This window comes from Gambusia affinis, linkage group LG07 (assembly GCF_019740435.1).
Source record: "Gambusia affinis linkage group LG07, SWU_Gaff_1.0, whole genome shotgun sequence".
NCBI classification, from domain to species: Eukaryota; Metazoa; Chordata; class Actinopteri; order Cyprinodontiformes; family Poeciliidae; genus Gambusia; species Gambusia affinis.
The window spans coordinates 30,925,098-30,939,415 of NC_057874.1; positions in this window are offsets into that span (position 1 = coordinate 30,925,098).

Below are 14,318 nucleotides of genomic sequence, written 5' to 3' on the forward strand. Positions count from 1 at the left end.
TGACCTTTCTGCAGATTCAGGAGATAAAAGACCATGAGCAAGAAGAAAGTGGCTCATCTACACCCTAAAGGTGCCGGAGCTCCACAAGGCCTGAAATCTGGTTTTTAGACCTGAACCCTCTGAGCCACATAAAGAAGGTTACAAAGTCAGTCTTCCATCACCTGAAGAACATTTCCAGGATCAGAGGACTAATCAATCAATCAATCAATCAATCAATCAATCAATCAATCAATCAATCAATCAATCAATCAATCAATCAATCAATCAATCAATCGATCAATCAATCAATCAATCAATCAATCAATCAACCAATCAATCAATCAATCAAATATTCAATCAAGTTTATTTGTGAAGCAGATTTCATCAAGAAGGCATTTCAACATAAAAACACTAAAAGCAAACAAAAACTGAATCATTACAGTTTGTCGTTACACAGTAGAAAGTTGATTAATGGTTTATGTTTCTAACCAGGCGGGTTGAAATCTACATTTAAAGTAACTCAGTGTTTCCTGGAAGTTTGTTCCAGATTTGTGGTGCATAGAAGCTGACTGCTGGTTCTCCTCATTTGGTTCTGGTTCTGGACGCCAAGCAGAAGCAGAACCAGCAGACATCAGAGGTCTGGGAGGTTGATACAACAACAGCAGATCTGTAATGTATTGTGCTGCTAAACCACAATTCATCTTTCTAATGTCCCATAAAAATCTAGAGAAACTCATCCAGGCGTTTATCTTTAGTCATTGATTACAGCAACAGCTGATCCAGAACGCTGCAGCTGGAGTTCTGACTAAAACCAGGAAGATAGAGCACATCACCTGGTTCTACATCACCTGGTTCTACATCACCTGGTTCTATAGTCCTTCACTGAGAGAACAGACTTTAAAGTACTGCTGGTAGTTTAGAAATCCCTGGCTTAAAGATCTGCTGCTGTTGTCATAGCAACCTTCCAGACCTTTCAGGTCTTTTGGTTCTGCTTTGCATCCAGAACCAGAATCAGAACCAAACATGGAGAAGCAGCATTCAGCTTCTATACACCACAAATCTGGAACAAACTTCCAGAAAACTACAAAACAGCCGAAACACTGAGTTCCTTTAAATCTCGATTAAAACCCATGAGATTAGAAACATAATAAATGAAACATTGATGAATAATTTGATGTGTAAAGATGATTTTGATTGCAGAATTTGACAAAATGAAATGTTTGGTTTCTCAATGGTTGGTTGTTTTTATGACTTTTTATTCTTGGGTTTTTATGATGTAAAGAGCTTTGAACTGCCTCTACAAATACACTTGACTGATTTCAAGCTTCTACATCAAAAGTTGAAAATCCCTGAATCTGACCTCAGCGTGACCTCTGGGGGCTGATGGACGGTTTCAGGACCAGCTCATCAACTGCATCAACTCCCTGATGAAGACGTTTCATCACACTTCCTGAAAGATGGAGGGCGTTGACGTGTTGTTCGCCTGATGACCTCTGACCAGAGTTTCTCTCCCTTCTTCAACTGTGACCACTGATGACCCAGTTTATACCCAGTTTCAGCTGCTGGACAGATGACCTTTGACTCCAGAAGACAGAGGAGATCATGATCCATTTAAATCTTGGATTTAAATGGATCATGATCTCCAAAGTGAATTTTTAAAAAATTATGAAAAAAACAACTTTTCATAATGTTAAAGTGTTTTTTCTCATCAAAAGGATTCCTTTAATCTCCACAGCAACCATTCAGCTGTGATAAATGTCTGACTGGACTTAGCCCCGCCTTCAAGACGCAGCTCCTCCCCCTCTCAGCTCCTTCAGACTAGCCAGAATCAATTAGCAAATACCTGGTGGAACTGCTAAGCTCATTAAAGTGTTAATAAAGGAGCCATGTTGTGACGACTTACTAAAGGCGGACATCCAGAAAAAACCTGTTTCAAGGTGTCAAATTATGAACTAAAATGTATTCATAATCAGTCATAATCATATTTGATATATTTATAATTTTTACTTGCTAATGCAATAAAAATGCATGGGAAATACAGACTACTGTCCCGTTAAGTAAAAGCCCACATCCTCAACCCTCCACCACCGTGTTTCAACGCTGACGTCCTGTCCTCCATCCAGATGCAGCTTTTCTAACCTCGGTCTGGCGGCCATCTTGTTTCTAAGAAGAAGAGGCTGAATCTGCTGGACGTCTGCTCCTTGGCAGCTGAGGAGAAGTTTTCCTTTCTGGAGAACAACGACCTTTGACCCTTCCCAGCCTGGCGAGCAGCAGCAGCAGCTGGTTCTCTGATGTCACTGCTGATGTCGTTCCACCCTGGCATCAATCTGCAGCAACTTCTGCTGCAGCAACTTCTGCTGCTGCAGCAACTTCTGCTGCTGCAGCTGCAGCTGCTGCTGCGTAACTCAGCCACATAGAATCAATCCAATAATTGAGTTAACATGTTTCTGTGTGTGAATTTGAAAAGTTATGATGTAAATGATGACATAACTGCACTCAGGGCCGTTCAGATCAATCGGCCTTAATGTGGAAACCCGGGACACTAAACACTCATTTCATCTGATGAGCATTAAATATTCCAGACAAAAGCAGCATTTAGACATCAGAACAGGAAATGTTATCGATCACAGATCACTGAACACAGCTGGTCATAAAGGGAAACACGACTCTCCAATAAACTCTTGACCGTTTCATCAGGCCCTCCAGGATGTTGTGACGGCCTAAATCGACAAATCCTGAATTCTTTTAAACTTTATTTTTTTCAAAACATGATCTTACAAAAAATAAAAATTGCTGCAAATAATCTTCCCAATAAGTTAAGATTTTAAATTAGTTAATATTTATATTTCAAATAACATTTTCAAGTACCATCTTGAATTAGTTCCCAGATAAAACCAGGTTCTGGAGGGGTCAAAAAGAAGAACTCCATGTTGGTCATTTAAGTTGACAGGATCAACAAATCAGGTGAAACATCTGAAAATGATTTTGACAAACAAACAAACAAATAAATAAATAAATACATAAATAAATAAATAAATAAATAAGGTAAACATTACGGTTTAGCATCACAGGCAATTTCCCCTTTCAAGAAATGAAACAGGAAGTTAAATCAGAAGGCGGCTGAGGTGATTGGTCCAAATTCAGCCCAGTTGCAGTGATTGGTCAAAAAATAAGGAAATACGGAAAACCTTTAGCTGATTGGTCAGATTTTTGGAAACTGTTGGAATAATTGAAGAAGAAAATGCAAATCCACAGAATGTTTATAAATGATGAGTGAATTTGAATGAATTGTTCCAACAACAAACAACATTTTTCACAGATCAGAAGCTTTGAAGTTTGACTGAATGAACAGCTGCTGCAGTATTTGCTGGTCAGGAACAGAGATAAAGATCAAATGTTTGTAGGTTTTAATGTAAACCTGCAGCAGAAAGAGGCTGATCCTTTAATACCCCGGCTCCCCCACAAAAACCACAGCAGCAGTAAACAGGGTCGCTGGGAACCAGTAATGGGCTCATTAAGAACTTAAGAAAGGAAGATTCTGTCCCTGAATGTCAGCAGGAAATGTCACCTGAGACCAGGAGCCACAGGAGCTGCAGCAGCGCCTCACTCTCAGCTCTAATTAGTTTTAATTGACTGCAGCTCGTCCGGTTGGCCGTCAGCAGCAGAAGCTGAAGCAGCAGCTCTGAAAATGACTGTCAGCCAGGCTGATGTGATAAAATCAGCCTGGAGGAGAAGCAGCCGCCCAGAGGAGGCTAACGGGTTAGACTCAAGTTACCGAAGCTACCAGTCCTTTAGTTCCCAGTGACTCCCTGTGGTTCCCTATAGTTCCCAGCATTTCTACTCTTTCCAGCTTTCCACAGTGGTTCCGAGGATTCCCAATCGTTCCCAGTGAATCCAGTACTTCCCAGTGGACCTAGTTGTTTCAAAAAGTTCATAGTAGTTCCCAGTTGTCCCATGGTTCCCAGTAATTCCACTTTTCCCAGTGTTCTCAGTTGTTCCCAGTGGTTCCCTGTCATCCAAGTGGCTCCTAGGATTCCCACTAGTTGTTTCCAGTAGCTCTTCTGGTTCCAGTTCTTGGTGGTTCCCAGATGTCCCAGTAATTCCAGTCTTTCCCAGTAGTTCCTCCTGTGTCCTGGTACATTTTGTTCTCGGCTGCCATCCCTCAGTGGGTCGACAGGCCGATTGGAAATCCATGGCGCCCAGCCGGAGCCTCTTCCCCTGCGGGCGGCCGCTCATTGATTATCTGTCAGCGAGGAAGAGGAGGAAGAGGAGCTCAGAGAGAGAGAGAGAGCTGACGGCGCGAAGCAGGACTGGGAATCAACATGAGGAAGAGGAGCAGCACTGAGAGGAAGAGCAGGATCAGCTCTCCCTTCATCATCATCATCATCATCATCATCATCATCATCATCATCATCATCATCATCATCATCATCATCATCATCATCATCATCATCATCATCATCATCATCATCACCATCATCATCATCACCATCATCATCATCATCATCATCATCACCATCATCATCATCATCATCATCATCATCATCATCACCATCATCATCATCATCATCATCATCATCATCATCATCATCATCATCATCATCACCACCATCATCATCATCATCATCATCATCATCATCATCATCATCATCATCATCATCATCATCATCACCATCATCATCATCATCACCATCATCATCATCATCATCATCATCATCATCACCATCATCATCATCATCATCATCATCACCATCATCATCATCATCATCATCATCATCATCATCATCATCATCATCATCATCACCATCATCATCATCATCATCATCACCATCATCATCATCATCATCATCACCATCATCATCATCATCATCATCATTACCTAAACCCACCGGAAAGTAAAAATGATCTGAACCTGTTTCTGAATGATCAATTTATTGATCTGCCATGAAAACCAATAATTGCCACAATAAACTAGTATAGAATTAAATGCAGACACACATTGAAAAACATTCTGAATAAACATGCACAATGCACAATACTTTTGATACATTTATTAAAAAAGACAGTGATAGATTAAGCTAATAAATATTTGTAATGTATAAAAAAAAAAATCTTTTATATGATCATCTGAATAAAAAAATGTAAAGTATCAGATGTTAAGCTTTCTTTTCCTAAAAACACACATCCTGGAAGTATCAATAAATTATTGAGCATTTTAATATTATTATTATTATTATTATTATTATTATTATTATTATTATTATTATTATTATTATTATTATTATTAGGGTTACTGGAGCCAAGTGGAAATGTGATTATGACCATAAATCATCTAAAACAAGAATTAATTTATGTTCTGCTAAAAGAGCAGAGTTCATTTAAAAAGTTGCTTGTGTAGCTGAAGAAGTGTTGTTAGCGTTGCTATGGTTTTACAGTAGGTTGATGTTAGAAAATTAAGCATTTCTGAGAATTTTTGAGAGCTGAGCTGAGAACATAAAGGAATTAATTTAAACAATGTAACTCTAAATCGTGACAAGTTGGATTAATCTGCACCTGCAGCAGATTTCAGTCTGAGCTGCCACTGCTCTGTAGGGTCCTGCTGCTACAGCAACGCTGAATGGAGGTTTATCCTAAAAAAACAAACATTTCTGCTCAGAATAAAACCTAAAAAGAAGAACTTTGATCCAGTTTCAGCAGCAGAATCTGTGGATCTGAGGATGAAAGTTTGGCGTTTTCTTGTTGATCCAATTAGATCTTTAGAAACCACGCAGATGTTTAAAAGGGCAGCGTTATGTGTATAAAGCCTTTTCATAGCCAATCATGTAACAATGTAACTTTCAGTTGTTATAAAAATACTATATGTATCTGGTATAACTTAAAAAATGTACTTTCTAAGGTAAAGCCTTGAAATTGGGCCTCTGCCTCTTTAAGAAGCTCTTCCTCTTTCTGAAACTCTTCCTCCAGGTGTTTGCTTATCACACTGAAAAATGAGAAAATTTAATTCATCTTATTTTTTACCTCATAGAAACTTGAGATCTGCTGAAAATGATGAAGGTTAGAAACAGACAGGTAATAAATGAGGGAGAAGATTTTATTTTCTTCACCTTATAAACATGTTTTCCTGCAGGAACAGAAGTTTTTCTCCAGCAGAAAGTGATGAAACGGTGGGAGCTGCTCAGCGGTGGCGGATCTATGGAGCGAATGTAAATGTTAATGAGATCAGAAAAGGAAAGGAAGAGTTGAGAAAAGGTGAAGCTTCGACACATTGGGCTGCAGATTCCCTCTGATGTGTCCCAGCCATCACATCTGAGCTTTAATGATTCTCTGGATGGAGGAAAGAGAGACTAAAGACAGATCAAGGCATCTGCGGGGGTGAGGAAGACGAGGGAGGAAGTCAAACTGAATGAGAGACGATGGAAGTGGCCTTCGGTAAATCCTCGCTCTGCCACCTTTCTCTTCGTTCCTGCAGCTAGTTTTCCTCAGCCTAAACTCCAGACAGAAGTTTTAATGAAGCTCACATTAAAACCTGATGCTTTTCACTCAGAATTAAAGATGAAGCCCAGCAAACATCTGCAGAGGTAGAGAACCCGTCTGGTTCCGGTTGGTTTTGATTTCAAACTGAAATTATTTACTAATTGCAGATGGAAACAGGCTGCAGATTTCCAAGCGGTTCGGCATTCAAAGAAAAGCGTTCGGTGGGGGGTCTGTTCCTGAAGCCAGAGGTTTCACTGCAGGAGGCGGAAAAATTCTCTCTGGAGATGTTGAGTCAGGAAACCTGGGATGTTTCTTTAACCCGACTTCATAGTAATAACCAAAAGCAGCTCAAAGAACCACAATTTCCACAATTTAAAGGTTCCAGTGACGTAAAGTTGACCAAAATCAGCTCAGGCAGATGGAGCTGATGTCTGGGAGGAAAAAAGGTTTTATTAAACTGATAATTACTCCTGATCGGTTCTGTTCTGATCCGAATGAAGTCACTGAATCAATCAATCAAGATGATTTGAGTAGCACTTCATTAACAAGGCAGTTCAAATTTGTGTTACGTCATAAAAACACAAAAATACAAAGTCATCAGGCTGCAGAACCGAGACGTTGCGTCGTTAAAACTCCGTTTATCCTGTTTGCTTCCTGAACTTTGACCCCTGCAGCTCATTTCTTCTGATTTACGACTCAAGTATCATTTTATTGACTTATTCTGGTTTCTGGTTAATGTCTGGTTTCAAATGTTGTTTTTTGAGGATTTTTGTGCAACTTTTTGTTCTCTGCAACTATTTCTATAAGGCATGTGCTGCTAAGTAGCATTATAACTTCATTTGAACCTGATTATTTCTGTCAATTTTTCTGTCAGAAAAAAATTTTTATATTCATGTTTTAGTTGTATTTTCACCATTTTATGCTTTTATTAATAAATGTCAGATTTCCAAACTAAATTAATGCACAAGCCAAATATTTAGCTAACAAATTAAATATTTAATGAAAAAACTAAATATTTATGTCGTGAAATGTGTGGTGTGAGGTGAGGTAGACGCCGTAGACCCAGGTGAGTGGAGGAAAAGGCAAATTTTAATAAATAATTACAGCTTCAAAATAAATCTACAAAATTCTGGCGGCACGGCTGAGCGGAAGCCAGGGCTCACACCGGTAGCAACAGAATTAGCAGGGCAAACAAAACAGGCAGACTCAGGGACGCAACAATCAACGAGGACCCGACAACACAGACAGACACAGGTGACTCTAAATACACATGAGGTAATCAGGGGACGAGACACACCTGGGAACTAATCAAGGGGGTAGACAGGACAACACAGAGACTCAGGGACACAGGAAACTAGAAATAAATACACAGAAAAACATGGAACCTAACAGTACCCCCCCCTCAAAGGGCGGCTCCAAGACGCCCAAAAACAGTCAAAAACTCAAACCCAACACGGGTGGGCGGTGGGGCGCTGGATGGTGGGCCAGAGTCCAAACAACGAAAAACTACCCACAGGGTGGGCGGAGGCAAAAAAAAAGGCGGAGCCCACGGGGCAGGTCCGGGGGCCGTCCGCGGCGCTGAAGGCGGAGCCCACGGGGCAGGTCCGGGGGCCGCATGGGCGCTTGAAGGCGGAGCCCACGGGCAGGTCCGGGGGCCGTCCCGGCGCTGAAGGCGGAGCCCACGGGCAGGTCCGGGGCCGTCAGCGCGCTGAAGGCGGAGTGGGAGGCTCGGGGACTGGCTAGGAGGCTCGGGGACTGGCTAGGAGGCTCGGGGACTGGCTAGGAGGCTCGGGGACTGGCTAGGAGGCTCGGGGACTGGCTAGGAGGCTCGGGGACAGGCTAGGAGGCTCGGGGACTGGCTAGGAGGCTCGGGGACTGGCTGGGTGGGACTAAAGCCCACACCGCGCCACCTGTCGCCCTGGAGACAGGCGGCGCTTGAAAACCCATCACCATGGGTACTGTAGCTGGAGCGGTCCCTGGCGTGGTGATTAGAGGCTCGGATGATGAATGTGAACGCGCCGGCTGGATCGCTGCTCGGGCGCGCGCTGCTGGATCGCTGCCTCGGCGCGCTGGCTGGATCGCCGCCGGGCGCGCTGCTGGATCGCTGCCTCGGCGCGCTTCGCTGGAACGCCGGCCTCGGGCGCGCCGGCTGGAACGCCGCCTCGGGCGCGCTGCTGGAACGCCGCCTCGAAGCGCTGGCTGGAACGCCGCCTCGAAGCGCTGCTGAACGCCGCCTCGGAAGCGCCGTGCTGAACGCTTCGGAAGCGCCGGCTGGAACGCCGGCCTCGGAAGCGCCGGCTGGAACGCCGGCCTCGGAAGCGCCGGCTGGACGTGCCGGTTCCGGAGATACAGGAGCTGGGTTGGTGGAGCGGAAGAATGTAATGTCCGACTTACGAGGCAGAGGGTGTCCGTCCATGATGGCCAGAGCAGTCTGGCGTTCCCACTCTGCCTCCTGCCATAACTCCACCAACCCCAGGTGCGGAAGACGCGGAATCCAGTATTCCAGCGCCAGAACCATGCGAATGGCAAACCCGAGCCGTCTGCAGGCGGCGTAAGGTTTAGCCATCGCATCCACATAGTCCTTAATAGTTAAAGTAAGATCCTCCAAGCCTTCTGGGTCCATGATGGTGCGCTACCTCACCTTGTCGTTGGTCGGGTCCTTCTGTCGTGAAATGTGTGGTGTGAGGTGAGGTAGACGCCGTAGACCCAGGTGAGTGGAGGAAAAGGCAAATTTTTTTTTTTTTTTTTAGATATGTTTATTGATTTTTTTTTGTTTAATAACAACAACAACAACAACAAAACACAAAACAAAACAAAAGCTCAGCAGTGCAGTCCAGAGATAAAAAGAAATATAAGATGGGGGGCATACATACTTCCATCATTGTACAGTACACATCTAAACATTCATAAATGCTCGAGACAGGATGGTAGACACGTGTTCTTCAGCATAGTCCAAGAAGGGCTTCCATATGCGTCCAAAAACGTCAGTCTTTGAGTGGACGAGGCATGTTAGAAAGTCTAGAGGGATATATTCCAAAACAAGCTTCTTCCACCCAAAAATAGTAGGAGATTTATTAGAAATCCATTGTAATAAAATATTCTTTCGGGCACAGAAAATTAGAACATTGTACAACTTACTGTTATTTTGGTTTTGGATATGTTTATTTGGTAGACCAAGGAGAAGAGACACTGGATCAAGATCAATGTTAGTTTTAAAAATTTTCCTAATCTCAGCCAGAATAGATTTCCAGTATATCTGGATCTTGGGGCATGACCAAAGACAGTGTGTGAGGCTGCCTTCATCTATTTTGCATTTTGGACACAATGAAGAGGACCCCGGTTTAAATTTAGACACTCTGTTTGGGGCCAAGTGAGCTCTATGTATTAATTTAAGTTGCAATGCCCAGGAGCGATTACAAATAGTAATTTTTTTGGCAGAATTCCAAATACTGCTCCACATTTCATCAGTGATCTCGATATTCAGCTCTCCTCCCCAGGCCCGGGCCAGAGTTGGTATGTGACATTTATAGCATTTTAATGTTTTGTAGCACATGCTGAGTGACACTTCACGAGTTCCGAAGAACAATTTTTCGATGCCCACAATCTCAGTGTCCCTGATTAGAGTTGTTTCTTTTTTAATAAAGTCTCTTAGCTGGAAGAAACGGAAGAGGTTATTTTTCCCTACTCCAAAGGCTTTCATAACTTGATCAAAAGACATGAGGATCCCCTCCTTAAAAAGACAGCCCAAAGAGGAAACACCTTTAGCCACCCATTCCCCAAAACCTGCATCTAACATACCCGGAAGAAAGTCAGGGTTCTGGACAAAGGGTGTAAATGGGGATGTCTTCCCAGTTCTTCCCTCGATGTGTTGAACCGCCCTCCAGGCCTTGACTGTATTCACAGTGATTGGATTGTAACAGTATTTGTTTATTGTTTTTATATTTTTCAAAAAAAGCAGGCTTTTAAGAGGACAGTCACATAACGAGGCTTCTATATCCAGCCACACTGTGGATGAGTTTCCAGATACCCACTCTCGGGCATATAAAATAAGAGAACTCAATTGGTATTTTCTGAGGTCTGGAAGATCTAAGCCGCCCATGTTTCTTGGTAGCTGTAGTGTTGACATTTTTATGAATGCCCTTCTTTTGGCCCAGATAAAGGAACCAAACCAACTCTTTAATTTTTGGATCCATCTCTGAGTAAACAAAATAGGAATCATCCTAATTGGGTACAACAAGCGAGGGAGAATGTTCATCTTAAGAAGCGAGATTCTACCCAACCAAGATATGGGAAGATAATTCCAGCGTTCAAGGTCTAGCTTAATTTTTTCAAATAATGGGACAAAGTTTGTTTTGAACATCTGATCGAAAAGAGGTGTGACGAATATGCCGAGATATTTAAATCCTGCTGGAGACCACTTAAAAGGGGAATTAGGGATATAGAGTTGTTTACCCAAGGGCATGGCCTCGGATTTGGAGAAGTTTATTTTGTATCCCGAGAATGACCCGAACTGATTAATGACTGCAATGACTCTTTCGACTGAAGTGGTAGGTCTAGAGAGAAACAACAGAACATCATCGGCATATAAAGATATTTTATGGGTCCCCCGATCAGTGTTGATACCGAATACAGTGGGGTCACTACGAATTGCTTCAGCCAGCGGTTCGATTGCAAGAGTGAATAAAAGAGGTGAAAGGGGGCAGCCCTGCCTGTTTCCCCTTCCTACCTCAAAATTTCTAGACCTAACCCCATTTGTAATAACTGCAGCTAAGGGACGACTGTAGAGGACTTTAATCCAGCTGATAAAGTTGGGGCCCAGTCCAAATTGATGCAGAGTATGAAAAAGATATGACCATTCCACGCGGTCAAACGCTTTCTCTGCGTCTAAGGACACTACAAGACCATCCACTGCCCGCTGATGACACAGCTGAATCACATTCAAAAGACGTCTGAGGTTATTGCAGGAATTACGACCCTTGATAAAACCCGTTTGATCTATCCCCATCAAAAGGGGTAGAATGTTTTCCAAGCGTATTGCTAGAATTTTGGACAGTATTTTCAAATCTACATTAAGTAATGAAATCGGTCTGTAAGAGCCACAGTTTTCTGGAGGTTTTGATTTCTTAAGAATTAAGGATATATTTGCTTCCCGGAGGGAAGGGGGAAGGACACCGTTACCAAATGAGTCATTCAGCATGGATAGATAGGGCTTTAACAGCAGGTCCATAAATGTTTTGTAGAATTCCGAAGTGAGGCCATCCGGGCCCGGTGCCTTCCCTCCCTGTAGGGATCTGATGGCTCTTACCACCTCTGCCTCCGATATTTCTGCATTTAGATCTTTTTTTCTGTCCTCTGGCAAATTGGGCAGCCTAATTTTTGAGAAAAATGTTTCCATTAAAGATTGAGAGTTGTCACATTGTTCAGATTGGTACAAATTTTTGTAAAATTCACAGAAAGCTGCGTTTATTTTCTCTGGGTCTGTAGAACATAAACCCCTCCGGTCAGAAATTGAAGCAATTGTTTGGGAAGTCTTACGTGTTTTTGCAAGATAGGAAAGGTATCTACCTGGTTTATCCCCGTATTCAAACAATTTTTGTTTAGCAAATTTGACTTTGTCTGTAGCGTTCTGCGTCAGTAATGTATTCAGTGAGCACCGGATAGCATTGAGCTCCCCCAACTTAGTCCGCGAAGGTTTTTTTATATATTCTTCTTCCGCAAGTCTAAGCTTTCTTTCTAAAATGTTTTGTTGTTCTGCAATTCTTCGTTTTTTGCTACATGTATATGATATTATTAATCCTCTACTAAATGCCTTAGCTGTGTCCCAGAGCAAGGAGGGGCTGCTAGCGGAAGGAGAATTGACAGCGAGGAATTGTTTGAATTCTGTTCTAAAATACTCCGCAAATTTTTCATCTTTTAAAATTAAAGGATTTATTCTCCAATGATTTGATTGAACCCTAGCATTTTTAAAGGTATAATTTAGATACACTGCAGCATGGTCAGATATAACAATGTGTCCTATTTTGCAGGAAGCAACTTGTCTTAAAATAGTTTTAGGGAGGAAAACATAATCAATACGTGTGTGGCATTTGTGGGGGTTGGAGTAGAAAGTATATTCCTTTCCAGCAGGATGGAGTTTTCTCCATACATCCACAAACCCCGCCTCCTCAAAAAGATCAAAAATCTGTTTTGATTTCCCTGAAATGGGAAGGGGGCTAGTGGGGAGCCTATCAATCAGTGGATTCTTAAGACAATTAAAATCACCTCCCACAATAACATTTTCAAGAGAGAGCCCTGCAAGTTTTGCCATTATTTTCGTTAAGAAGTTAATGGGGTGGCCCGGTGGAAAATAAACATTCAATATGGCAGATTCTTCCCCATTTATCATTGCTCTGACAAGTACGTACCTCCCATTTGTGTCTTTAATACATTCTATGACTTTAAAGGGCACTGATTTTTTAATAAGAATTGCGACTCCTCTACTTTTGGTCGTAAAAGAGGAGAAAAAAACATGTTCAAAACCGCATTGTTGCAATTTTAAATGTTCGGAGTCATTTAAATGTGTCTCCTGCAGCAGCGCTATATCTACGCTTTCCTTCTTAAGGGCTAAAAGGACCTTCTTTCTTTTAATTGGTGAGTGACTTCCCTTAATGTTCCATGTACATATTCTTAGCATTTATAATCCAAAGTCATAATGCAATGCCACCCAAATAATGATTACATACAAGGACTGTAATGCCTCAAATTGTGTTCTGTGCTGACAAACCAACAAAAAAGTTCCAAGCAAAAACCCGAACATTACACAAAGCTTGGACCAGATTCTAAAGAAATAGTAACCGTAACAAACTACATGAAAAAATAACAATAACGAACTTGTCATACCCTAACTCTAAGGTACAGCAGATGGGAGGGGGGACCAAGATCAAAAAAAGAAAAAAGAATGAAGCATCCTGCCCTCTCTGGGTCTGAATATTAAGCCCCCATGGATATATGAATGTGAAATATAATGAAGATGTTTCATCTCAACAAACCGTTCTTATTTGTAAAACAATATAAGCAGAACTGATTTAAGATTATGAATAATGTTATTAATGTATTTATCTTACGAGTGTTCAGTGTTTACCTCTCATCATTATTCAGTCTTTTATGCCACTCGAACGTGTGGAAAGATCCATGTGAAGTCATTTATGAAGCGTTTTGATGAATTCGTTAATTTCTTTCATATCATTTAGGGATGTGGTCGTCCCGTTCTGGTTGAAGATCTTGATAACCGCTGGGAACAGGAACGCGTACTTGACACCAGCCTCTCGCAGCTGTCGCCGAGCGCCTGAGGACTCCTGTCTCTTTCTGACAATTTCCGCAGAAAAATCCTGGTAAAAGGAGACTCTGCGATCTTCTACTTGAATTGTTCCTTTATTCCTTGCAGCGTTAAGAATCTTTTGTTTATCCATGTAGTTGTGGAGTCTCACCAGGACTGCCCGTGGATGGTCTCGGTCACCTCGTCCGGCCGGGGGTCCTGTGCGGTGGGCTCTTTCGATTTTTATCTGTGTCTGCTGCAGTCCCAGGACTTTAGGAATCCACTCCTCGAAAAAAACCGCCGGTTCTCTGCCTTCGATGCCTTCTTTTAGTCCCATAATCTTAATGTTCTGGCGCCTGCTTTGGTTTTCGAGGCTGTCCAGTCTTTCCAGTGTTCTTCCAATAGTTTTCTCCATACCGTCCATTCTAGGTGCGCTTCTTGTTGTTACGTCTTCCAGATCAGAAATGCGCTGTTCAGCAGCAGCCATTCGCCGCGTCATGCTATCAAATTTTTCTGCAAGTTCAGAGACTGGTTTAAGAATTGCAGCTACTTTTCTGTCCAGTATTTCTTC